This window comes from Cygnus atratus, chromosome Z, assembly GCF_013377495.2.
Source record: "Cygnus atratus isolate AKBS03 ecotype Queensland, Australia chromosome Z, CAtr_DNAZoo_HiC_assembly, whole genome shotgun sequence".
Lineage (NCBI taxonomy): Eukaryota > Metazoa > Chordata > Aves > Anseriformes > Anatidae > Cygnus > Cygnus atratus.
Window position 1 is genome coordinate 54,666,891 of NC_066396.1, and position 26,431 is coordinate 54,693,321.

Below are 26,431 nucleotides of genomic sequence, written 5' to 3' on the forward strand. Positions count from 1 at the left end.
AAACCATCTCTTATGACAATCTTTATTTTCTTCTGCATTACCTGACTGCCACTATGCATTGCTGTTTTGTATCATTTTATTGTAAAGTTTTGGGGACAGGATATGTTCTTTTGTTCTGTGGGATCCTGGTTCAAAAATAAAAATTTCTGCAAGAGAGAACAGTAAGAACCTTAACAGCAATGAATGAGAAACTAAAAAGGTGCAGGTGTTTGGTTACAACTCTAAAATTAACAAGCAATTTATTCCTAACAGGGAGGAATTAAATTTTAATGACTTACATTTTAACATATGTGGAGAAAAAAAGCTTCTAAAGAAAAATATGTGTTTTCCAGCTTCAGCTTAGATTTCTGTGTCCTGGCTGCCATCCTATTTGTGCTGGCTAAAAGTTGTTCTCAGTGATGATGGGCACTCAGAAGATTAGAAAGATGTCCTGCCTAGGTGGAGTGAAACATAGCAGTAGCCAAATAGCCAAGCATTGCTTGGTGGTGTTGGATGTTCTTTGTGCCTGACATAAAATGGTTTAATGTCTCCTCTAGGCTTTGCAGCTGATGTGTGCAATATGGCCCTAATTTGATTCAGTTACTTTCATTAATAAAAAGACACTCGCAGTCTCTAAATGATAGGTTGTGTTGTCTTTTATTATTATTGTTGTTTGTTTGTTTGCTTGCTTGCTTTTGAGACAGAAGATAGAATAATTATTGTTTAGGCTTTTTAAAACTTGTTATTTTATTCTTGGCTCTTTGAACTTCTGACACAGACAGCACTTAGACCAGAGGTCATGCGAAAGTATTTCTAGTGTTTTGATCACTAATCACTGCTTTCTTTCCTTTGGAGGGAAAAAAATTAGTGCTGGGAGTTTGTATATGAGTTATGCTCTGTTCAAATACCATCAGTAAAGCAGACAAATGACCCTAAAAGCATTGCTTAATCTGTGGGCAAAGACAAACTTACATAATGACAGGAAGCGGTTCAGCAAAAAGATGAAATTGGAGAGAGATTTTAATTTGTTTTTCCATCATCTTAATATAATAACCAAAGCAATTTCGGACAGGAGGTTGAATGGTCTACAAATGCAATTTATCAAAACCAGAGGGAAATGATGAGAAAACTGTAGCATAGGGGCTCTTTCTTTTGCATTTAAAGAAGGAGAATGAAGTAAAAGACTTCTTTCCTTTGCCCTTTGGTCTTGATGGGAATCTCCATTTAGAAATGAAGCTGGAACAAAATTCTCATTTTGTATGTTTGTTGGGGAAAGTGTGTTACTTTCATCATTCTCTAATCTGTTTCCCTTTAAGAAAGAGTTTATGGATGCTTTATCTCATTCTGACATGTTTAGTTATTCAGTGTTGCCAGCAGCATTAGTCAAGGAGTCTTTTCTGTAAAGAAATTATTAAGGTCCTAGAACTTAAGTTTTGGGTTTAGATGGCATTAAAACAGTCACTTATTATATCTTAACTCATGAAAGTCCTTTCCAGAAGTATCTGGTTGCCTCTGATGATAGCTTCTGCTCAATCTGAGTTAATTAACCAAAAAATCAGGTTATATCTTCCAGTAATCCATAACCATGTTACTTAGGGAAATAAGAGACTTAGTGGTGTGTGTCTTTGTGTTATGCAGTTAACAGTAATGCTAAAGGTCACCCCACATGAGTCACTTCAGCACTGTGTGCCAGCAGATGATCGGTAGGCTTTGCTGGCCCTGCAGCCACTGGGATTTCCTGGTGAGGCCTACCCCAGTGTCCTTGCCTTGTCCATGGACCTGACTTTCAGTTGTCCTGCGTTGAAGGTAAGTCCAAATAACTTACGCTACGTTTGCTGTAGTAACATGGCTTGAAATGTTCTACTGATAAGCTGAGAGTATGCAAAGCAAATGGTGAAGTACATCACTTCAGTCTTGAAAGCTGAGATTTAAAAATCCTGGGTGGAATACATTCCAAGATGACAAGCATCTTTTCTGGGATTATCAATGTACTGTGTTTACAACAAAGCTACACTACAGAAAGAAATTATCTTCCCACTGTTTTTCAACCAGATCAAGTGAAGACGTGTGCTGTTTTAAAATATTTAAGTTTGCCTGGCATGCATTTTGGCTGAAGCAAGCAGTTAAACAACTTCAGCATTTGAAGGGGATGACAGTCTTCAAAGAGGAGAGAGGGGCAGAACAGCAAAGGCATTAGGCTATAGCCCTACACAGCTGTCCCTCCTGGGAAACCATTAGTTCAAGTGTGTTTATGAGGAGCTGGGTGGCACATAGGTGTGTGTAAATGCAAACTTATTGCAAAGTGAAAAACACAAGATCAATGTATATAAGCACCCTTTTCCAAATCCCCAGGCTTTTTGAGCATGCAAAATTTCAGGTATTCAGAGGATGAGCTTTGAGAATTGGCCAGAGTCACAAAACCTCAGCATTGCTAATCTGGTCGTGATGAGTCACTGCTTGTTGGTAATGGAATTCTTAAAAGAGAAGAGTGAGTCATCTTGTGCAGCACCAGGCAGGAATCAAATTGCCTCTGGGTATAGAATTACAGGAAAGTAAAGTCAGGGAAATCCTTTTAGTGCTGCGGTAAGAGCACACAGATTACAGGTACTGAATGCTAAATGGATCAATCATAGAGTACAAGAGAGACACTCTTAGTGGTAGCCAGCAGAAGTCTAGCTGGAATGTCCTAGGTGACCTCCCAGTAGGAAATTATGTCTGCTTGGATGCTATTCAAGGGACTGAGATGAGGGTCTTGTCCAGGGTAGCCAGAATGATCTGAAAGCAGTCTTCCTGATAGCACAAAATCTTACTTCAAAGCATTTGCACGTTTGGCTTAAATTCAGTATTTATGGAAAGTGCTTCTCGAGGGAGGTCAGAAATCACCACTTAGGGACTGGGTCACAGAGGAGACCCTCTGAGTGCCTTCAGGATCTTGAGTTGCTATGAAAACTGCATAGTCACATTCTGTAATTAAGCATTTGCATAGCTCCTTAATTTTTTCAGTGTTCTTTAAAATATATACAATGCTTCAGATGGAAGCTTGTGCCTAGTACCCTCTCTTCCTTGGCCTGTGACAATACAATGTGATTTTTACACAGAATCACAAAGTGGTATAGGTCGCAAGGCACCTCTGGAGATTGTCTAGTACAATGCCCCTGCTCAGAGAAGTGTCATCTACAGCAGGCTTCTCAGGGTTGTGTTCAGTTCAGTTTTGAGCATCTTCAAAGACAGAGACTTTATAACCTCTCTGGGCAAACTGAGCAAGTGTTTGAAAACCCTCAGAGTAAGGAAGTTTTACCTTTTGTTTTCTTAAGTCACTTCATTGCTTTTAGGTGTTTCTTTGTCTCTGAATCTCCCTTCTTCTTGCCTGTACCCTCTGTATCTATTTCTAACCCTAGAAGACAGTATCAAAGCTCCTGTAGATGCATTGTCCTTCAACAATTACTGTGTTCAGCTCTGGCAACCCCCAGCACAAGAAGGACATGGACATATTAGAACAAGTCCAGAGGAAGGCTGTGAGGATGATCGGAGGGCTGGAGCAGCTCTTCTATGAAGACAGGCTGAGGGAGTTGGGGTTGTTCAGCCTGGAGAAGAGAAGGCTCTGGGCAGACCTTACGGCGGCCTTCCAGTACCTAAATGGGGCCTACAGGAAAGCTGGGGAGGGACTCTTTGTCAGGGGGTGTAGTGATAGGTCAAGGGGCAATGGCCTTTAACTAAAAAAAAGAGACAGGTTTAGATTAGATATTAGGAATACATTCTTCACTCAGAAGGCAGTGAGGCACTGGCACAGGCTGCCCAGAGAAGCTGTGGATGCCCCATCCCTGGAGGTGTTCAAGGCCAGGCTGGATGGGGCTTTGGGCAACCTGGTCTGGTGGGAGGTGTCCCTGCCCATGGCAGGGGGTTGGAATTAGGTGGTCTTTAAGGTCCCTTCCAACCCAAACCATGCTATGATTTTAGGTTTCTATGAATTTGGGCTTGTGTTCTATAGTGCCTTGTTCAAGCATTTTATCTGTGGTTGGGGGATTCAGAGGGGCTTTGCAGGTAAAGCCAGGCTTGTCTGGGGTGTATGAATGCCGCAGAGGCTGTATCACTGTCTGTTAGGATGCCTGACCTATGCCACGATTACTTTTTCTGACTCCAGGGGTACTATTGGTGCTGCTGAAAGTAAACATCTCATAATACTGAATTTGTCGTTTTGGTTGTGAAGGCTCCCTGTAATTATGGGGCTCATGGCTTCTTACAGTCTGCTTGGTGTGGTGGCTTATGCATACCTGATTCCTGAGTTCATCTGCAGCTCCTAGTGTGGAAGTGCTTATGACAGAATCCTCATACTGCCTTTATGAGGCCTGGCCTGTCTCTAGAGTAAATCAGGGGAGGTGTGCTTTTTCCTGATCTCTGTCACAGTGGTAAAAAGTAAACACACTTTTATTTTTAGGCCATTTTTTTTCAGGCACGTAATGCATTCCAACCTGCAATGTCCCCATCTGCTTCCAAGCTTCTGGTTTATGTAGCCTTATGGATGAGAATGGTATCACATCTGGCTTGGCCAGAAGGGCCCCAAGTCCTCACGAAGGCAAAGGAATCCTACTTATTCCTGCTGTCAAATGCTAAAATGACAGAATCACAAACATGAATTATGTTTGTGTCCATGTTTTACTGTCTCTCTCTCTCTCTCTCTCTTTTGTAGCAGAGGCCAATAGTTTAAGTTACAGTAAGGAGATACAGCAAATGGGCAATTTCCAATAAGCAATTGTTTGATAGCTTGGCTATACTAATCAGCACATTCAGGGCCTGGTTTATGCCTCCAAACTGGCAGCTGTTGCCTGAGAATTTCCATTCTACTCGCTTTGGTGTATGTAGAGTATTTTGTCAGCACTATTCATTCTCTCTCCTGGGTCTCTCATCTCTATGATGTCCTGAGGAGGAGTTAGTGATTCTGAGAAGTGAAAACAAAACTGAACCTTCAATAATCTCCTGCAACTTTGTGGTAAGGAGTATAGTTGTAACGTTTGTGATAATTCTGGGGTTCATTAGGCAGTCCTTGAACAGCTAGCCTGGCTGCTGTCTGAACTGAGAGGAGGACAGATTTCATTGTGGGAGCTGATGCAGTCTGAGCCCCATCTGTGAAACTGTGTGGAATATTTGCCAATATGGGTGATTTTTTAGGTTAGCTGTTCTGAGATGAATTTTCACTGACCTCTGTATTTTCATAATCAACCTAGCATCATCAAAATATCTTAACTCCTTTGGACCACAATGACTCTTTTAGAGTTGTCAGGAGAACACCATTTCAATGGACTTGTGACTGTACTTGTTTAACAGTGATGTCCTGATTATATTCTCTCACAGTTGCATACACTGCCTGAAACTTAATCTTCTGGTTTGCATGAAAGTGTGTGCATGTGCTCACCTGCTTTGTTTGTTTTCATGCAATATGAAAGTTTCTCAGTTCCCCATAGAGGATTTCTTGCAGCACTGAAGAGACAGAATTTGAAGCCAACGCCATTTTTCTGAAAAATGCTAGCACTCAGTTTGAGAATACTTGTGCCTTGGTGTGAGCACAGTGAAGAATATTGGAGTGTCTTTTGCATTTGATGCTGAAGAAAGAAAAAAACAAAACAAACAAACAAACAAACAAAACAGACTATAACAGTGCTTGATGGCACTTTGAATATCAGTTTAGAAGGAGAAAGCACGCTAGGCTGATGGTGGTGCTAGATGTTTGATGTCTGTGTTGTTGCATGGCAGGCTTGTAAGAAGAAAAAATTAGTGATATATGTGCAAAGATGTGCCTTATTTCCAGCATTTAGTAACAGATATGACTCATAATGCTTTCTTCCTTCCTGGCAGTCTTTTGGATGCACTGGTGAGAAGTGTTGGTGCAGAACCAGCCAGCATATAGCACTCTGAGATTCAGAAGGTATGACTGCAGGGCCAATTTTTTCTTTGCTGATTATGGAAGGTGACCCTTCTTGTCATAATGTGAAATACTGAATATATGACAAATGGTAGGAGAATACATTTCATGCTCCCATGCTCTGCCTACTGTATGGGTGTGTTGCTGCCACTCTCCTTTGGTTTACTTTCCAAGCAGGAACTGGAATCATTTATCACCCGTTTCTGTCAGTTTAAAAATCATTAGTATTTACTTTGTTTTTCATCTTAACAGCCATTCATCTAATTTTCTTGCTGTCTTTCAGCTCAGCCTCCCTGTGCCTGCCTTGGTTCCCATTTGGATTTCAGAGGCATGCAGCACTGCAGCACTGCAGCACTGATCTGCTGACTAACAGTTTTATAAGAGCTACATGAGTTCCTGTTGGTCTTGTCTTGCTTCACTTCATTAGCAGAGGAGTATACACTGATGTCATAAGTATGTCTGAAGTTTGTGCCCTCTGCTAAGTGTCTGCAGAGAGCTGCACATCCCAGCAGATGGAGTAAGATAAACAGCAAATGCAAAACTATTGACGCGAACTGGTTCCCATTACAGTTTCAATGTAAATTAGGTGACATATTGCAAAGAGTATAAATGTAAGTTATAGTCAGGTGACTGGAAGGGCCAGATACTTATGCCTGTTTTGTAGTTCTGTGAGTTAATGTTAACTGGGACTGTAGACATCACAGAAGTGCTACCAGTAAGTCAACTGAGAGCTGTATATTTCCCAAAGCACTGCAAGCACCGTATCGTCCTTCTTCAATGAGACATAAATCAAAAAAAAAAATTGTTTATGCAGTCTTTTAATAATGAAAACGCATTTTGTTTTGTTTTCCCATCATTCAGCTTCTATTTATGCAAAACATAAGCAATGTTACAAGGAGGATTCTTCCGTTATTCAAAAGTGCAAAATTCTATAGACCATTTTGCAAACATAAACAAAAACCTTGAGCGGCAATCAGGAATACATGTCTTTTCAGTTGTCATCAGCAGGAGCATGCCAAAAAGTGAGTTAGAAATCACCCCCAAAATAAGTCTGCCTTTGACAATGGGAAGGTTGAATTTTGGATTGTGTGTCTGTGGGAGAAAGAAGCTATCCACTTGCCATGAATTTGGGTGACATTGCTGCACTGGGCTGTGTTCATAGATAGTGACAGGGCTTTGCAGGTTGCAGAGAAATTAAAAAAAAAAAAAAAAAAAAAAAGGAATCTATTCATCTATTCCATGTCTTTCTTTTTCTTTTTTTCTTCTTTCTTCTTTCCTTTCCTTTCCTTTCCTTTCCTTTCCTTTCCTTTCCTTTCCTTTCCTTTCCTTTCCTTTCCTTTCCTTTCCTTTCCTTTCCTTTCCTTTCCTTTCCTTTCCTTTCCTTTCCTTTCCTTTCCTTTCCTTTCCTTTCCTTTCCTTTCCTTTCCTTTCCTTTCCTTTCCTTTCCTTTCCTTTTTCTTTTCTTTTATGCAGTTCCTGCTTCTGTGAACAAAAAATGAACAAACATAAACCTGTAGTTTTCCTGCATGAAAATTCCTGTACCTTCTTCTACAGTGAGACTCATGCCCTGCAGTTGAGTTCCTGCAGTTGTGAGTTGTTAGCTCTGCAGAAAATAATACTGCTCTTTTGCCCTTGATACACTGCTGCTGTTTTCCCCTTACTGACTCTTTTTTACCAGGCTCTGTGCTCTATTCAGCAACTGATATCAAATGTGTATATGTTTGTGTTTTAACTGTTAGCAGCCAACTTGCAAATATCTTGTGTTAAAAACACATTCAGGTGTTTTTTACAGGACCTCTGTTACAAAGCTGGTAAGTGACTGGTTTATAGTTTAATAAAGGTACCACATTCTTCATCTGATCCCTACTGGGCCAATCATGTTGAATAAAATGTCTGTACTGAATGCTTTAAGGTGTAACTTGTATTTGAGACTATGATACTGTGTGTGAGCTGCTGATAATCCTGTTTTAGAAGGGATTTATCCTTTATCCATGAAGGGTTATTCATAATCTTATCCCTGGAAAAACAAAAATAAAAATAAGAGTACATAACTTAATCTGTATACCTATATACAGATCTACATGTCTGTATACCTATAAATGTATCTTAATATGGTAAGAGCGTGTAACTGCTGTTTCTTTCCCTTTCTACTTTAGTTCCTCATCATGACTGTACTTGTCTATAGAGATAATTGGAAAATTTTTCCTCCTCTTGCCGTAGTGAAAGAGGATGGGAATTGCTCTTTCTGTTTCATAGATAAAGAAGAGATGAAGGGTTTAAGTGGCTTTCTCAAGGTCATATATTGACATCTGTAGTACAGCTGTGATCTGAAGGTGGGTCTCCTGAATTTAGACTCTTAAAAATCATAACAAATCAGATGTAACTGCAATGAAGACCTTCAAATCAAATGCAGATTTTGTGGGTTGTTGCTCTCCCTATACCTCCGCCATCCCCCAATAAATTTAACAGCAAAATGTGGGCTTTGTTCAAACATTGATTCAACAGTATAATAGCTTTTATCAGTATACTTTGCAAAGCTTGATTTGGACTGTAAGCACAGTCCCAGATTCCTTGGCATGAGAATGCTGCATAGAAACAGCAATGTTCAGAAGATGCATTTTGAAGTAGATTTTTGTCTCTTTGTTTCATTCTTTAAATCAACTATGTTATAAAGGAAAAGACATTTAGCACCTGATCCTGATGAGGATTCCAGTCCTTTCCCAATTTCCATCTTTAAAATACTCCTTTACTTCACTACTTCCAGAAAAATTTTGAATTTCTTTTTGTACTCACAGACTGCCTTTCAGTGTAGTAATGACATATTTCCATTATGTGTTCTCCCTCTGTCTGACCTTATTTTGTATTTTGTTCCTTTAAGCAGTCAGCGGATTTGGGCAAGAGCATACTCTCCTCCTCTCCTGTGGAGCATTGAGCCCCATGAAGGAGGCTATGGGAGACAACTGAAATACCAACCAGAGCTACACAGTTACATCCTAAGCTCTGCTTGCCTTTTCTTCACTGAGTTGTCATCTTAAATAAGCACGTAAACTAGAGAGAATGCTAGTATTCTGCAGAGAATATGAGTGATTCCACTATTTTGGGGTAATTCTTTTCTGATACCTTAAATATCCGGATTTTCTGGCAGTTTGGTCTGTCTTCTTTAGCACTCAGCTCTTGCATTTTAACCTTGTCAGGGTTATTCCCTGTCTCCTGTGGGCTGATTAGTTGGGAAACGGGAGCTAGGTTAGTACTGGTGTGCAGAACTGTAACAGCTTTCCCCCGCACCTGGCAGTTTCCGAGCTCATTGACAAATCTGCACTCCAGAAATATATATATATATATATATATATATATTTTTTTTTTTCTGCTTGATCTGCTTCCGAGCAATTTTCGTCTAGGGTCATGTCTCTGGTGACTGCAAAGGTTATGCTGACTTCTGCTGCTTGCCTAGCTCATTTCGTCCCTTGCAGACACTCAGTGCTGGTCTGTCTTCAGAGAAGATTGCATTGCAGTGAAAGACTGAAATTTCTGGAGGATATAACAGTCTGTGGAGCTTTCTAGACTCAGTAGTTTCCCAGCTCCATTCAGAAAATGCAAAGGTGAATGTCACATATAGGGCATTAACAGGTCTGTTGCTACGTTGGTCTTTATTTACCTGGACTGGAAAGGCAGGACGCAGAAGGAGGATGATGTTCTGAGCTGGAAGAATTTCCAGTTCTGAGGAAACTTGGAGTGACGCAGCATACCTATGTGGTACCAAGAATATTAACAGCTTATTTGGACTGAACTGGCCTAGTTGATCTGTTTTGTGACAGTCACTGTATATTCACTGTTATGCTTCCAACAACAATGTCATAGGAACATGCCTGGTATACCTCCAGCAGTTCATCTTCCATGGGTTTTGAAAACTGCATTGAGGTGACTAGGTGCAGAGAATGATGCAGCTCTCTTAGATTTGTGTAGGCAGACAGAGTCCAGTTTCTGTTTTTTGTTTTGTTTTGTTTTGTTTTGTTTTTTCCCCAAGGTAAGCAAGGAGAGAGAGGCACATTATCAGATTCAGATTTTGTCATTGCTTAGTTGGATAACAGTACACTCAACATTACTCAAAAAAAAAAAAAAAAAAAAAGATATCCCATATCCCAGTTCTCTGGGATAATGTTCCTCTCTGCATCATCATATTTTTCTGGCCTGGGAGAAGGTGCTTATTAAAAGCACTTTTGGTTGCAGGTCAGACAAGGATGTCAAGCTTCTGGGATGGGCAAGCCCTTTCTCACCACAATGTTCCCTTGCTCACTACGCAAGCGATTACTTTGGAGGTTTAAAACTGAGTCTGTAGTTGTGCAGTTCTGCACAACCACACCAGGCTTTTATTTTTCCTACAATAGCATGTGCTTAGCCAAGCCCTCCTAACTCATTTTTATGCTAAATTCTCTTGTTTTTACCTGCTGTTTAGGATATTCTCATGAGGATATTCTAAACATTAGCTGTATTCTTCCACCTTCTGCTGCTCAGGGCTCCCCTTGACTCATGATGTGTGACGTTGACATCTCTCCCCCATTCGAGCTTTGGGAAGAACAGTATTGACCTGTAGCTCAGTCTTTCCATGGACTACGTGGATTGAAGATCTCCTTGCTCAGTAACAAGGTGATGAAGTTTCATTCTTGTACATGTCCCTTATATGTCTGTAAGCTCTGCCTATATGCTGATGGCGTTTTTGACTCATGTTGCTGACAAACACGAAGTATTTCTGAAGCTAAACAGACAACAACAACAAAACAGAGTGACTTTGCATAGATGTCTGGAAAAGAGTGAGAACAGGTGAAATCTATATGATGCTTTCCCTGAAAACATAACAGCTTTTTCAGGTTCCAGGCAAACTTCAGGTTCTTAGGCACACTTCAGACATTTACATCACCAGGTAAGAAGTGCTACCAGCCCATCAAGATGTTGTATGAAGAGCTCCTTCCACATGCTTATTTTGATCCTAGGTCATCCTTTTTTTGTGCCACACTTCTTCCTGGAAGTCATCTCTGAAAATTTCCAGCCTGCTCCAGCCATTCCTTGCTTTAGATCAAAGAGAACTTTTGAACAGCTCTGCAGGACAGAGGCATTTTTCCTACTTCTGTCAAAGATCAAGGGTTTCGTGATAATGCTCTCTGGCCAAAAAATGTGCAATTCCAGGGAGAATAACTGATACTTACTGCTTTGCACAGACACCTTCCTAATGTTTCTGTGATTTTTTTTTCCAGCATGGTTTGAGCATTTTTGTAATTTGAATATTTAAGTCTTTGTTGCTTTAAAAAAGATTTTTTTTCAGGTTTTCAGTTTCTATATTTTGACGAAAAAATAAGATTTTGGGCTAAAACGTTATATTTTCATTTATAGCCAAAGGCTAATTTTAAATAAGAACAAATTTTTAAATTCTAAAGGAATTTAAAAATTCTAGTATAGGAACTTCCATTATAGAAATTGGACTTCCTGTCACAAAAGTAGCTGTTTTCTATAAAATGTTCATTGATGTAGCCTAATCATGTGTCACTAATCTCATGAATACTGCCAACACTAAAAAATTATTCTCAGCAGAAGATACAAATCAGAAATTTTGTACTGGCTTAAATAGTCTTAAAATGCAATCATTTGGAAACATCCATTTTCATTAATAATCATTTTCATTTATATTGAAATAGTCCACTAAAATGTAAAGTATGAAATATAATTATTAGATTCAATTAATTGAAATAGAAAATTACAAGTGAAAATGGAATATTTCTCTGACCTTGAAATAAACTTATTTTCTGCATTGTGAAGACTAAAACCTCTCCTGTCTAATCAAAACAAAAAAATAGCTTTGGAGTATGCTGTTCTGATGTCCTGTACATCTTCACTTTTGTATAAGTTTGATTCCTTTGTCAAGTGAGCAAAGAGAAAGATGGTAGGTTTAGATCAGTATCTTAACTTTGGAAAATTCCTCAAATTATGTAGCATTACTATCTGCCTCTCTTGTTTAATTTACACACTGGTTAAAACATGAGTATGCAGCTGGGCTAAGTCCACAGATGGACATAGATGGCTAGGTGGACTTGCTGGTGGGTTGAGCAAAGAGAAAATATCATGGAAATAAGTGGAAATTGTTAGTGTAATTCATTTCAAGGGTGATTTTATGGCATATGACCACCACTGCCAATCCTGATTGCATCATCCATCCTAGGAGTTTTCTGGTAGTCTGGTAGTCCAGTACACGTGCACACTCGTTTCCTAGTGTGCAGCATGAATCTTTTCTGCCATGATGTAAGTCTTGTTGTCCTCTCTGTAGGGAAGCAGTGTTGTTCTGTTTCTCTCTGCTAGATGTTTAGTCTGCTTTGCTTGCCCCCTCTAGTTTCAGCTTTTGTGGTAGTTCCTCTTTCCCTGAACTATCCAAATAGCTCTTGGTATTATCCTATGTATTTTCTTTCACTCAATGTGCTGCATACCATTTTGGAAAACCTGTGCTTCAAACAAATGCTGATGCCTTAGTATTACTGCTAAGGCTTGTTGATGCAGAGTGTTACCCTATACCTCCTCCCACACAGCTGCTCCATGCCCCTGTACGGTGCTTGTTTTTCCCGAGCAGTCCAACTTGGCTTACAGAGCCCTACACCCCCACACCACTCTGGAGGACAGAGAGTCTGGAATGGCACTATGGCATTATCCAACCTGTTACTTCCAGTGAAATTGATTTGGGCCCTAATCCATACCCAGTGCCTTCCTCTGCTCTTCTGCAGCTGCTGGAATAGGAGGAAGTCTACTACAGACATCTATCCTGGGTTTTAGGGGATCAACAAACTCTGTTACTCTTTGTAGGAGCTGCTAATCTGGGCTCTGATGGTCATTTTTGTGCTCTTGAAGATGTTTTCTGTTTCCTTTGCAAGCCAGCTGAAAACCTAGGGTTTGCTCGGAGTGCCCTGGAGCAGCCAGACGCTTGTCTGAAAGCGATGGAAATGCCATTTCTGATCTGACTTTTTTTTTTTTTCCTTTTTATTTGCCTGGTGTTTACTGCATCTGAGCGCATAGCTACTACAGTGGTGAATATGGATGTTTTGACAGACCCAGACTGAAGATGTGTGTGACTATCACAGAACAGACAGTTATCTGGACTTGTTTGGCATTGTTAATTGCCGGTTTATATGCCTAGAAGGGATGTCATGCCTCAGAGCAGCAGGCCATAGAAATAGAAATAATTAATACTTCAACCTGCAGCATCCCAAGAATTGCTGCAGGCTGTCCACAGATGGGTTTTGTACAGAGCCCCAGGGATCTGTCTGTGAGGATAACGTGTAAACTGCAACCAATTCAAGGTGCCTATACTGAAATGCAGCTCTTGCAGTAAGGAGAGAGGACAGCATAAATGGCAGTGAGGAGAGTTTAAAAGGATGAAGCTGCTCTTGAACTGCTTGTTTTTGTTTGTTCCTTAGAGGTGAATTAGGCTGAAGGACAGACCAATGAAAACCTCTTGCTGATGTACACCAGCAGACAGTCTGACCCTGAATCTCTGCAATTTAATAGCCTTTAAGCAGTTTATTTTCCCTGCCTTCCCTCTGGCATGGTGTGACTTCTTTCTGGTGTGCACAGGACTAGCTGTCCCCTGGGGAGTGCTCAGGTGCTGGGGACAGGTGCATTGCGTGGCACAGGCAGGTCACCTCCTGGGGTTGTACTATCAGCAAGTTATCTGGTACTCTTCCATCGGCCTCCACCAGCTCCTTGCACAGCAGGGCAGCACTGCATCGAAACATTTTCTTCTGCAAAGCCACCCTTTCGCTCTCCTATGACCAAAGGAGAGCTGTCTGCCTAGGCAGGGCTCTGAAGGAGCGCCAGCCTCTCCTAAACTCTCCGGGTCAGCTTGCTGTTTTTTCTGTCTTTTCAGTGGGGTCATTTCCATTTCTGCCTCATCTACTAAGAACCAGTAGGTCTTCATGAATGGACAATGAAGTATTAATTTTGCCAGCTATGAAGAACAAACTATTAGAAGGTTTACATAATGTGTTAGGACTGAAGTCTTCCCTTTACTATCAGCTGGTTATTGATCTGCTATATTACTATTATTATTGTTATTTTACTTGAACATTCTGATTTCAGGCAGCTCCTGCATTTGTCTTAGAGGCATTGTTTCCTAAAAGCAAAAGATGGGAACAGGATGCAGGGGTCTCTCTTGAGCTTCTGAACCTGCATGGGAATCCCATCTGAAATCCTTGTGGTGCTTATGGCCAGCTGTGTGAGCCTGTGCCAGACACAGTTCTGGGCAAAGCAGCAAACTGATGACAGCATAACTGTGTTTTTTTTTTTTTTTTCCAAATATAATATCATTCTCATATTCTGTCTGGAAAAAAAAAAGTTCTAGGCCTTCACAAAACAATAACAAAAACAATTTAAAAGGGGGAAATCATACTGTCTACCTTTATTTTCACTAGTTGACCATTGTTTTCTTGTGGTGAATGGAGGAGATAGAGATCGGAGAAATACAGCCAAATCACTATCTGCATAAAGCTTCTGAGCTGGGATTCCTATGAACTGTATTTCATTTACGTCTCTGTCCTCCTTTTTTATAGCCACTTCGTTTTCAGATTTGAAGAAAAAGAAATGTAATATGAAAAGCTGGTAGCTCCATTATCCAGAGCATGATGGATTGGAGGGACTGCATGCTGGAAAAAGCAAGAAATCTGCTAAGGAGCCATTCACTAATTGCAGCATTTTCACCAGACTACATTTTCTATGAGGTACCTCACTATGAAGTTCTCTCATAGCTGGGTGTGCTTCCTTCTGTATTGCAAATGCCTACAGAGAAGATGTAGACCAGATTCAGACTGTTTTAATTTTTAGTTCTTATTTTTTTCTCAGGGTTTCCCATGTTATCTCTGTAGGTCTCTTTCAGGGGGAGTTTAAGCTGGGGTCCAGCTTGTCATGTTATTAGTTTAGGAGCATGTTTCTCCAGTCCCTGTGTTCTGGCTTAAATGTCATCTCAGTGCTTTCCTCACAAAGCTGCTCTTCGGTTCTTCGCTGCTTTGCCATTAATAAAGGTGTATGTTGGTGTGTCAGATTGCTGGAATCTGACTCAAAAAACGTTTTCTGAAGATTAGCGCTCTGCTCGCACAGCTGTCTGCTTGTAGCTGCCTTGTGTTCACGCTGCCTGTGCTTCTCATTCTGAAGCTTCTCCTAATTGTGCTTTGTGAGATGCCTTTCACATTCATGATTTGGAGCAAAATCACAGAATGCATCTGGGGATGGAGAACGAAAAGAAGGTGAGATGTACATACCCAGCCTTATTCAGTCTGCTTTGATACGAGGCAGCTCCAATGAGCCAAATGTGGCAGTGTTCCCTCTCTCATTCAATATAACTGACAGCTGGCTCGCTGAACAGCCAGTGTACAGCTCATTAACATTGACAAGGCCAGGCTGTGACTTCTCATTGCCAGCAAAAACAATACAACCAGGTCTCCAAGTAGGACAGAAATGCAAAGTGACTGCTCTGCTCTTATCTTCCAGTTTGGAAGGGGTTTAGACAAAAGATATGTGGAGACCGTAGGAAAGTGAGGAGCTCAAAGGCTGTGGTCTGTGTCTCTTCTGTGCTCTCTTCTTGGTGCTATTCTTGTGAAAATATTCCAGCTGCAGTCAGTTTCCCATGCAGTCAGATGTGTAACACAGCACGTGTACCACTCTGCCTGCCCAGAGCATGCCTCAGATGCAGATGTTCTGCCCTTAGTGCTTTCTTCTTTCTCCTCTGGAGAGAGATGAGGCAGCACCCTTTTTTTCTGCTGCCATTTTATGTATTTATTATGTCCTGACCAAAATGATCTCATGAGAAGATCTGGAAGGAGGGAGCAAGAGGGACAGGTTGTAAGCCAGGCTAGGCCAAAAGCACTGGTCTATGCTAGGTTTCTGCACGACAGAGGCATTAAAAACGGTCTGAAAATTCCTGTTGTTTACAGTGAAGGAGCTCATGCAGGAGCTGCTGTGTTGTCCTCCACATGCTGTCTGGTGTTTTTCACCTTAGGAAGGTTCTTTTACCCCTGTGCTGGGGGAAAAGACAGCCTTGTTCTTCCCTTTAGCAGCACAGGAGCTCTCAGGAGAACTGGAACCTTGACCCTCTGTATCTAGTGTTAATGGGATGATAGTTTTAAAATGCATGAATTTCATAAAGAACTTAATCATCCATGGTAATACTCCAACAGGGCTAGTACGGTATGGCCCAGCACAATTATGGATTTCAAAGGACACAAACAGGCAGGAAATAAAGCAGTCGATGGCAATCAAATCCTGCCCAGAAAAGAAGGGGATCAACATAAAGTAGTGGTGTAGTTAGCAGCGCATAGGTAAAATTGTTTGGCTATGGGGAATCAGCTGAAGAGATATGCAGTGGAGGTGGGCAGAGTGAACTACACAGGAATAAAGGAATAAGCTTGATTTCTCCCATCATCTGAATCAGAGTCCTTTCTGTCTTCCAGTTGCCCAGCCAAGACCATCTTTTATAACTAGGTGGGAAACAAAAGATCATTGTAAAAAAAAAAAAAAAGCTCAAAGGCAGTATGAAATTACTTTTTTTTTTTTTTCCTTTTTCTTTTTTTCTCTAAAATCAGTATTTATTGACTAGAGGAACAAAGCAGGTCTACAGTAACTTTATACACTTTTCAGGGACAACTGTTGTTGTTGTTGTTGTTGTTTGCTTTTTTTAATTATTATTACTTTTTACTTTGGGGAGCAAAGAGCTGCAGTTGCTTTACCAGGGACAGTTGAAGTTCAAGGAAAACATCCCTATAGAACAGGAGGATTATATGGTATTGCCTGGAGAAGGTCACTGGTTTTGGTGCTTTTATTTTTAACTTGCTTGTGTGTCCCGGTCTGTGAGGGGCTTGCTCAGTATCCATTATGTTATATTTCTTACACGTAACTTAGGAACACTAATTCCCCATGGTCTTGGTAATTCCACTACTGCCACTTCTCTAGATCTGAAGGCCAGAAATGGCAGGCTGTGCTGATCTAAGCCTGCATAGCACAAGCTGAGAGACCCACCCAGCCTTCCCTCTGTGTGGGACCAAGGACCAAGGTCCTGTTTTGTTGGCCAGTCCATCAAGGCCTGAAAGCTTTATATGTTGGTGAGGATGCTGCATTACTGATGAAACTCCCCTAAGGGTTTATTTCCAAGCAAAGTAGCTAGCAAGCACCTTGCTTCTCGATTTATTGTGTCCAGCTCCAGCCCCTGAGCCTTACTGTTGATTTGCCAGTTGAGAAAGAAGACATTTGCAGCAGTGCTGCTGTCAGATTCAGTGACTGTGTACTTTTGGAGCCTCCTCCATTTCTCTTCTCTCTCTCCCTTCACACTGCTTGTATGCAACATCCCCTCATCAAAAGAAATACAGAGAGAACATTAAATACAAATCGGTGTGTGGCAAGAGGAAATGGCACTGCCATTCACTCAAACAACACATGCCAAGGGTTAACTTTGTAAGCAAGCCTTTTACAGGGAACTTTATATCTTTTTCATAGCAGATGAGTCTAGATTGGTGTTTCATCACTGAGGCTGCAGGGCAGCCGTGTTTACAAGGGAATGAGTTTTTAAGTGAAGCTGTTCAGACAGATACTGAATAACAGGCTAGTGTTTGACCTGTTCTGGCTACAAATTACACTGCCTACCTGCTATTTACTAGAATAATGGAGACTTCTGTTTTGCTGGACAACCTGTAAAGTACAAGGTAGTTGTCTGAAACAGTGGGCAGGTACTTGGAATGGATGTACCATCTGCTCAGCTTTTTCTACTGTCGTGTCCTGGGCAGACACTTCATACTCAGCCCTGACAGACCATTCACATAACCTCTCTCTCTGTTGTTACAGTTCTAGACACCTCCTCAGATCAGTGAGGCCAAGGCTCCCAGGCGAGGATTTGGGGAAGCAATTCCTGTCAGACACCGTGATGCAGAAAACCTCTGGGGATGCCCTCTTCCATCAAACCTTGCACATTAACCAACTGCGAGGAATGTGCTGCTGATCCCAAGTGATGGTGTCACACTGTGATTGATGGAGTAGGGATAGGATGGTGCAGGCTGGGAGCTGCCAAAAATCTTAGGAGGACCTTAGTATCAACCTGCACGCTCTTCCATGAGGTCTGGATTGATGAGGTGGAGGCATACATCAGCGTACTGCAGCCAAGCTACTCAGAACTCATCACAAGACCTCGAAATGACATATTTATTTCCTAAAGCCTGTCGCCCCTCAGGTTGGCTTTCCCTGCTAGTGACTGGAAGCTCCAACAGCAGCAAGTGGCCTGCCTTATACCCTTTTACCTCTGACGATCGAGCCATCTTTGGTAGGGAGTGCCATATTTGCATGTACTCCTCACAGCAACAGAGAGGCTGCAGGGAAGAAGCAAGCCAGGCAAATCGTGGCAGATTATGAAGAAGCTATGTGAGTACTCTGATTCAGTGCAGGACAGACACAGGAGTGGTATAGGCTTCAGAAATAAGCTTGTGTGCTATCCAGCTACCCTTTATTCAGTACTGGTCCTTCTGAGGCAAGTGATTTGGCTATAGCCAAATTCTTTGCTGCCCTCTTTGTGTGGTGAAGGTTCAAGAATGCAGAGGCTGTTTCCTCCGAACAAAGTCCCAGGGAAGAAATTCAGCTACAAACAATGCAGTTGTATGTAGTTTCCTTCTTGGACATTTCCCCATGGAAGTGGAGAACTTTTCTGTCTGAAGAAATATAAGCAAGCACATTTTATTATCTGAAGTACTGTGGCTGTATTTGAACACTATCCCCTCTCACTCCCTCACTCCCCTGGTTATAATTTTCTGAGATTCTGTCACAGCTTTTTCATAACACCTGTTTTTGATTGGTCTCATTTTAACAGGGCCACGTAGAGCACAGCCATAGGGATAATCAAATGTCCTGCTTTATGGTCTCAACTCAATTCAGCAAGTATTTTGTTAATATGCAGTGTGTGTTTGCCTATAGTACTAACATTTATAATCAGATCAAATAATCTTTTGCAGTTGTAATACATTCTTGGGAGGATATTTAAATATAGGTTCCCTGGAGAGTTGCTGGGATAATGTTGTAAATAGAAAGGGCTCATTCTCATAATATTGTCCAAAGTTCCTTCACTGCCTACATAAATTTGTTTTTTCCCCAACTACTTAAAGGGAACATTTTGACTAAGTAAAATACCGAGTTAAGATTATATACTTATATGCTTTACTCAAGATTGAAACTTTGAAATTACTGTTATTTTGTATGTTATAATACTGTGTGTTGATATTAGTGTGTTAATTGGCCATCTTCATGTTGTGCTTGAGCTCAGGCACCTCTCAAAAGGTCAAGATGTTGATCCTGTCCTCACAACTGTTCCTGGGAGAGTGGATAAGAACCTGTCAGACTGTGAGGGCAATAGGATTTCTGGTGACTCTTCAGGGAACCTGTTAAAACTAGTGTCTTTTTTTCTCATTTTCATGCTGTTTCCAGTCTTCTTTGCCATGGCATTTGTCTCTTTTTCTTGCTTGCTAGACTGCCCCATGGTGCTACAACGTTTGTGGTGTCAGCTCTGGTGGGCATGATGCAGATATCGTGAATGTGTGTCAGTGGGGAGAGGAGACAAAGGACTTTGACCCAACTTACCTATCAGACTGCAAGGAAAGTGTCCTGGCTATCCTTCCTTCTCTGAGTTTCTTGGAGTACATCTTCTGCCGAGTCATGTAAGAAAACTCTGCATCTTTCCTCATTACCTTGTGGTTGAGGGAATCAGATCATGAATATGGTGGATATTGATATCAGAAGTCTGATTGCACTTGAGAATGCAGTCCAGGGTGAGGCATTAATAGGGATCAAAAAGCTGTGTTACCCCAAAAGAATGATGAGAGAGTATTTACAACCCCCACTCCCTCACTGTTATCTGTCCTCTTCCTTCCAGGATCACTGAGAATCGTTCCACTTATCCTCTTAAAAAAAAAAAAAAAAAAAAAAATGAAAAGGAAAATATGCTGTGTGCTTTCAGAGAGTAATAATAGGCATAAAATGGGCTGTAGAAATGTCATGTTTGGCTATAAAGCCTGTGTTACTTCTGGGAACATTGATTCTGGAAAAAAAAAAAGAGAGAGAAAAGAAAAGAGGAAGAGAAAGAGAAAGAAAAACAAATTAGATTTTGAAAATAATCTGTTTCCATATGAAGTACAAGCTTTATCTTCTTTTATAGGGATTTTATATGTTAATTCGTGGCTTGATTAAATTCTTCCTAGGGCCTGGTTCAGCCAAGTTTAATTTCCTTAATTCTAAATGCTTAAGTAGTCTTGCCGAAGTCAACTGGATTTAATTCTTTCATTAAAGATAAACTCTGTTTAATGCTTTGCTAAGTTGGGACAGAAAGCGAAGAATCAGACAGACCAGGACTGCCAGTGAGACTCATAATCTACACTTGTGTCTCAGTGCAGGACTTACTCTGTGTTAACTGTGCCTGACATGTTATTGTCCAATCTGTCTTTAAAAGTTTCCAAGGATGAAGATCACATCCTCTCTGCAGCACACTTTGCTACTCCTTCCTTAGTGTCCAACACACAGCTTTCTTCCACCGATTTAATTGCACTGCTTCCTGTCCAATCCTCTTTGTACATAAGAAAGGTTATTCCCTTCCTCTTCACAGTCTTTTGTATGTCTGAAGCTGTTATTATACCCCCCTTCAAGTCCTTCTTGGTAAGTCTAGTTACATACACCTTTGCTCACTCTCTGCTTGCCTGAACTGTCACATGTATTTCTTAAAGGTCACATCCCCAAGCTGGACCACTGTACCCCAGCTGAGACTGTAATGGAGACTATGCCATGTATCTTGCAGACCACCCCTTCCATTCTTGCATCTCAGGAAATCTTTTGCTCTTTTGTGCTTAACCTTCAGTCTGTGTCAGATCTATGGATGAAATAAGCCATTCAACATGATGTGGAGTCAAACAGCAATTTGGACATTTTCACTGACACAATGGTAAAACACTGAGCAGCTGTAAATTGGTGCTCATTTTTAAAAAGAAGATGGACAGCCAGTAAAATCAGAAATTGTGATAACGTTACTCACTGCATAATACATGAGAAAAATCCCATCTGGAGTACTCCCATCCACTTCCAAGACAAAAATTTTTTGCTAATGCCTGTCTGGAACTTATTTTTTGTGGGGCACAGCCTATAGCCAGTATAATAATTGAGATATATAGCAGATAATTTGTTGACGCAAGTGTTGCTTGAAAAGCTTATGGAGCACAAACATAAAAAATTGTGGAACTGTAACAGATTCAGAAAGGAAAACGTCCACCACAACCAATTGTTCATGAGTATGTTTGGGTCTGTATAGCATCTCAGCAGATGTCCTGCAAACCTCTCCCTATTCCTTACATGTGCCCATGTGGGAAAAAAGAAGCGGGATGTCTTTTGCTCCAAACTTTCAGCTATAACAGCAATAGAAGAGGAGAGCTTTTCTTAGGGTCTATACACATTGAAGATCCAGGCTTAGGCCTCTGTAAACCATTCAGGCATGCTTGAACATGTCCTCTCTATGCCTTGGTCTCCATTTTTTTCCCTTGTTTCTAACCTCTTTTCTGCTAACCCACTCTGTATACATGGCTATGTGCACTGGCTCCCCATCTTCTTCAGTGCAGCTGATACAGAGCGAGCTGTCTGGTCCTCCCATAAATTCTGAAGATTCTTAATGACTTCCAGGCATTAATTTTGACTATGTAATTGCAGTATCTTCCCTGCCAGTATCTTGCTGCCTTTAGTCTGGATTCCTCGCATTAAAGGAAAAGAATACCGTGGTTGGTCTTCAGATGTAGTTGTGGCAGTTGTGCTCTGTAATAGCCTTCTTCCGAGCCTGGATAGATTTCTCAGTTGGGTTGATGTTATACATAGTTTGTATCTAGCCTTTTCTCTGACGCACCATTGCCAAGTGCTCCAAGGATTGTATCTGCAACCACCAGGCCCCTCTTAGGCTGCTTTATGGTTTGTGATTCTGTACATTTGTTGCTAAAACAGACTGTCATTTCAGCATGGATATATGAAGGGGAAATCAAGCTCGACCAGCCTGATAACACTGTTCAGTGAAATCACCTGCTTGAGGGATGAGTAAAGAGTTGATGTTTACTCTCACTTTAATAAAGCCTTTGACACTGTCTCCCATACAATCATCACAGAAAGTTGACAAAGTAGGGATTAGATAAGTGAATAGTGAGTGTATTAAAACCTGTCTGAATTACTGGGGTGAGAGTTTGTAATCAGTGGCACAAGATCCAGTTGGAGGCCAGTAACTAGTGATGCATCCCAAGGCTCATTACTGGGACCAGTGTTGTTCAGCATCTTTATTACCAACTAGGACAGTGGGGGTGAAGAGCACCTCTGCAAGTCCGCAAGTGGTACAGAACTGTGAAGATGTGCTGATACAGCAGAAGGTTGTGTTGTCATTCAGAGGGACCTCCACGAGCTGGGGAAATTAGCCGACAGGAATCTCATGAAGTTTAACAAGAGGAAATGCAAAGTCCTGCACTTGGGGAGGAACAACCCCCCCAGTACATGCTGGGAGCCAACTGGCTAGAAAGCAGCTTTGTACTAAAGGAACTGGGGATCCTGCTGGACAAGAAGCTGAATATGAGCCAGCAATATGTCCTTGTATCAAAGAAGGCTAACGTTATCCTGGGGTGCATTAGGAGGAGTGTGGCCAGCAGATCAAGGGAGGTGATAATTTCCCCCCTGTTCAGGACTGATGAGGAGACACCTTAAGTACTGCATCTGGCTCTGGGCTCCCCAGTGCAAAAGAGACTTGGAGCTACTGGAGAGAGTCCAGTGAAGGGCCACAAAGATGATGAATGGACTGGAGCATCTCTCCTGCTAGGACAAGTTGAGGCAGTTGTAACTGTTCAGCCTACAGAAGAGAAGACCCAGGGGGAATCTTTTCAATTGCTGTCAGAGCTATGAGCAGCAAATCAAATCCACGCGCAGGCTAAGGAGGGCTCAGAGAGTACAACTGGGCAAGCCCCACCAGTCCAGGGGGCTTGGAAATCCTGTGCAAAGCTCAAGGTCTGTCACTGAGAGTGGCAGTGCTGGATCACAGGGCTACATGATTAGGGAAGTAGGCAGTGATTAGTGATTAGCAAGTGAAAGTAAACAGCCAGAAGGCGAAGCTCCCTTTCTCAGTCCCTTCTTGGAGATGGCTGTCTGCTCCTAAATGCAGGCTGAGATGACTTCTTTGTAGGCATCTCCATGGGATCACAGGGTCACATTATTACCACACTGCTGGTCTCCAGCTCCAACTACGCTGTTTAAGATCATTGACATATGGTTATCAGTAGCACCTTACTCTTCATGCCTCAGATCTTTGACATTTTAAAATAATTCCTGTTCCTACCTTCTGTTCAACAGCTATATTCTGCTGGGGGTTACTCTGTCTCTGGAAAATCCCTCCAAAACACGTACCAACTTGATGAGATAAAGGACACTTTAGCCTAATAGTGGTACTTTTCCAACTCTCTTTTCCAAATTGCTCTTTATTCATCCAGTTAATTTATGTACCTAATTGGAACAAAACCATTACTGTGAGCCCTGGGGTCTTACCTGCTTACCTGTTATTGAATTCTCCTTCCTCCCCAAAGTGCTTTCACCAGTATTTTTGGCAGACTTCTGCGTGCTGGCTGGTGTGCTTATTTTCGACTTAAAATGAATAAATATCCCATTTGCCTTCAGCATGATCATCCATTTGTCTTCTAATATAGCACTGTCTATTGCTCCTACAAACAATCGCTCTGATGTTGTTTTCAGGCTTTTTGTGCTATTCTATTTGTGAGTGCCCAAAGACACTTGTAGAGAGATGCGGCTCAGCCAGTTTCTGCACCTTTGCCAATACAGCGTCAGTCTGCAGTGCTTATTGCAGCAAACACAACCCACGCTATGTTCGCTGTCTTTTGACCTCTAGATACCCTTTGTCTCAAATCGTCTGCAGTATTTTGGCTTTCATATTCAAAGTGGCAAAGCCTTTTGCTCTTCACCAGCAACTTATTGCTGATATGCAAGTTTTCCTCAGAAGAGAAGATTATCACTGTTTTATCAGATTTTAATTTGGGATCTTCTACGTCTCCCTTGTCTGCCAACACCTGCCCTCCCTCAGCTGCTATTCTGTAATGTTTTATGGTGGTCTTAGTCCTACAATTTGAAAGACAGTTCCTACAGTCTTATGTCATTTGCAAACATTTTTTCTTATCCGGCCTCTTGTATTATTTTAGAAAAACAAACCAACTAACCAAACAAAATCCCAAAAAATAATAAGCTAACCAGCAACAACAACAACAAAAGGTAAAAAAACAACCTCTCTCCTCCTTTCACTTCCTTGCCTAGGACGACTGCCCAGCCACTTCCAGCACAGTTTCATAGTGAGATTGCACTGCTACGATACCAGCTACCTCAGAGCTGTCTGTACTGAGAAAGGGGTTTGCTTTTTCTGCTGCTCTGCTTTGAGCTCGCACCCCTATTATGCAGCTGGAGAGGAGCTGCTGGTTCTCTCTGCTTCTCTGATACCACTCCAGCCTGTTTCCAACACACCATTCATCCAGGATGGCTATTCTTTAATTCATTTCACTCTTGACAGCCTATGCTGTTCAACTATCAGTCAGTACTAATCAGTCCAGCAAAGATCTGCCTCTGCTACCTTTGTTGCATTTTTCTGAGTGGAGAAGTGATACCAGAGCCTCTCCAAACACAGCTGCTGGTTCTATGCCACTTCAGGGAGAGCCCTTTAGAGACAAGTGCATTTTTCTACCTTTTCTAGATCAGAAACCAAAATAAGTATATATATATTTGTCTGGCTTTCATTACGCTACTCTATTCTATTTTAAATGGACATGTCTTTATTCTGTTTCTAAAAATAACAAAAAAAATAAAGAAAAAATCCTAATGGAGCTGCTGTTTCTACCCAGCCATTTTTCAACATCTCTTCTGTTCCTTCTCATACCTAATTTTAAATCTGCTTGCCAATTTGTGTTTGAAATTGATTGAGATGTGGAGGTCCCTGTGTGGGAAGAAATTCAAATACAATGTCCCTGACTCAGAGAAAGGCATGAAGAGCTCAGTTGTCCTTGGAAGCAGCAGCCAGCTAGCCGGTAATCCTGTTGACACAGAGGAGCACCAGCCAGCACTCCAGCAGCTCTGGGTTAGCTACAGCTCACACTCCCAGTTCATGAGGAGCTCTGAGCCACAGCAAACAGTGTCTGCAAGAAGGGATCACATACACTGGGGAGCCAGCTCTGCCAAAATGTGCTTGGAAATTTTCCAGGCTCAGAAAGTCTAAGACAGAGATATTTCTGACCCCAGAGGCCCCTTGAACAGCATTCAGAACTCATGAAATGTATGGATGTGGGGACCCACACTTTATACAGATTTGAAGGGGAATCACGAGAATATCATGCTGTTCAGAAGTCTGTTGCTTCTTCCAATTGTCCCTGGCAAAAGGAAATTTCTGAGTAAGGAAGACTACAGAGTTAGTTAGAAACACTTTAAGGCATGGTGTGAAGTGAACTCCCTTCCGTCCTTGCCAGATAGCCTTGGTAAACAACAAAATGCTTTGGAGAGTACCCAGCTAGATGATGGCATGCATTTTGGTTAGGTCATGCAAAGTAAATACAGTTCTCTTAGCAGCTAGTACTCTACCCACTTATTTCTCAATTAAATACCAGCTGCAACAATTTTTCTTCGTGTTAATTAATGATTTAACTGTGAAAAATGACATCACACACTGCAAAATGCTATTTGTTACATGCATCTTCCTTAATTGGACACTCCTAAACTGGATTAATTAATGCAAATGTCTTTCATTTGTGCTTTGAGCCTGTTTCATCGAGTTGCCACCCAGGCATAACAGGTGAAACAACCCAGACCATTGTCTCTCCGTTGTCCCCTGTGCTGGAGATGCTCAGGACCCAGGTTTATCCTCATCCTCTGCCTTGTTCAGGACTAATCTTGATCCACAAGAGAATCAGGATGGGACATAATTCAGTTCATGACAGGGGCAACACACATTCTCACCCTAGGTGAGGATTTTCCCAGTATGTATGGGCTGAGCACTTCAGTTCTGCACTGGGAGATGAACTCTCTTTGTTCTGCCTCTGCCCCTTGGGAAGTCCAGCTGGAGAAGGATCGGTGGATCCCCACACCTGCCAATACCTGTCACCTGGGATTATGTATTGAGCAAAAATTTCAGAAGGTTCATACAGCTTTGAAAAGCCCAGGCTTGCCAGATGTGTATGAGCCAGCTGCCTTTGGAGGTTAAAGGTACTCGATACCCACTCACAGTGTGCTCTCTGTAGCTGGTGAGAAGTATCAGCTCTAATATGGACACAGAAAAAGTATGTTCCTTTCTGCTTAGGTAAAAAGGTTAGCTTTGTCTCTAAAGAATGATTTTTAAAGGTTACTTTAATGTCAAATTAATGATTTTGATTTCCTAGTAATACAATTTTCAGTGTTTGGCAGATTCTTTTATTTAAAATAACTATTGGGTGACAT

The 26,431-nt window shown here is 41.5% G+C and overlaps 2 long non-coding RNA genes across 2 annotated transcripts; both read left to right on the forward strand.

The window, feature by feature from the left end:
• Nucleotides 1–1,706: 1,706 nt before the first annotated feature.
• LOC126913655 (uncharacterized) lies at nucleotides 1,707–6,940 on the forward strand. Its single transcript, XR_007709316.1, has 3 exons — nucleotides 1,707–1,785; nucleotides 5,830–5,899; nucleotides 6,180–6,940. It is a non-coding gene; the product is annotated as an uncharacterized LOC126913655 (long non-coding RNA).
• A 1,866-nt stretch (nucleotides 6,941–8,806) lies between these two features.
• Nucleotides 8,807–19,648, forward strand: LOC118256870 (uncharacterized). The gene is made up of 4 exons (XR_004781371.2): nucleotides 8,807–8,998; nucleotides 10,409–10,540; nucleotides 14,479–14,646; nucleotides 17,756–19,648. It is a non-coding gene; the product is annotated as an uncharacterized LOC118256870 (long non-coding RNA).
• The last annotated feature ends 6,783 nt before the right edge of the window (nucleotides 19,649–26,431 follow it).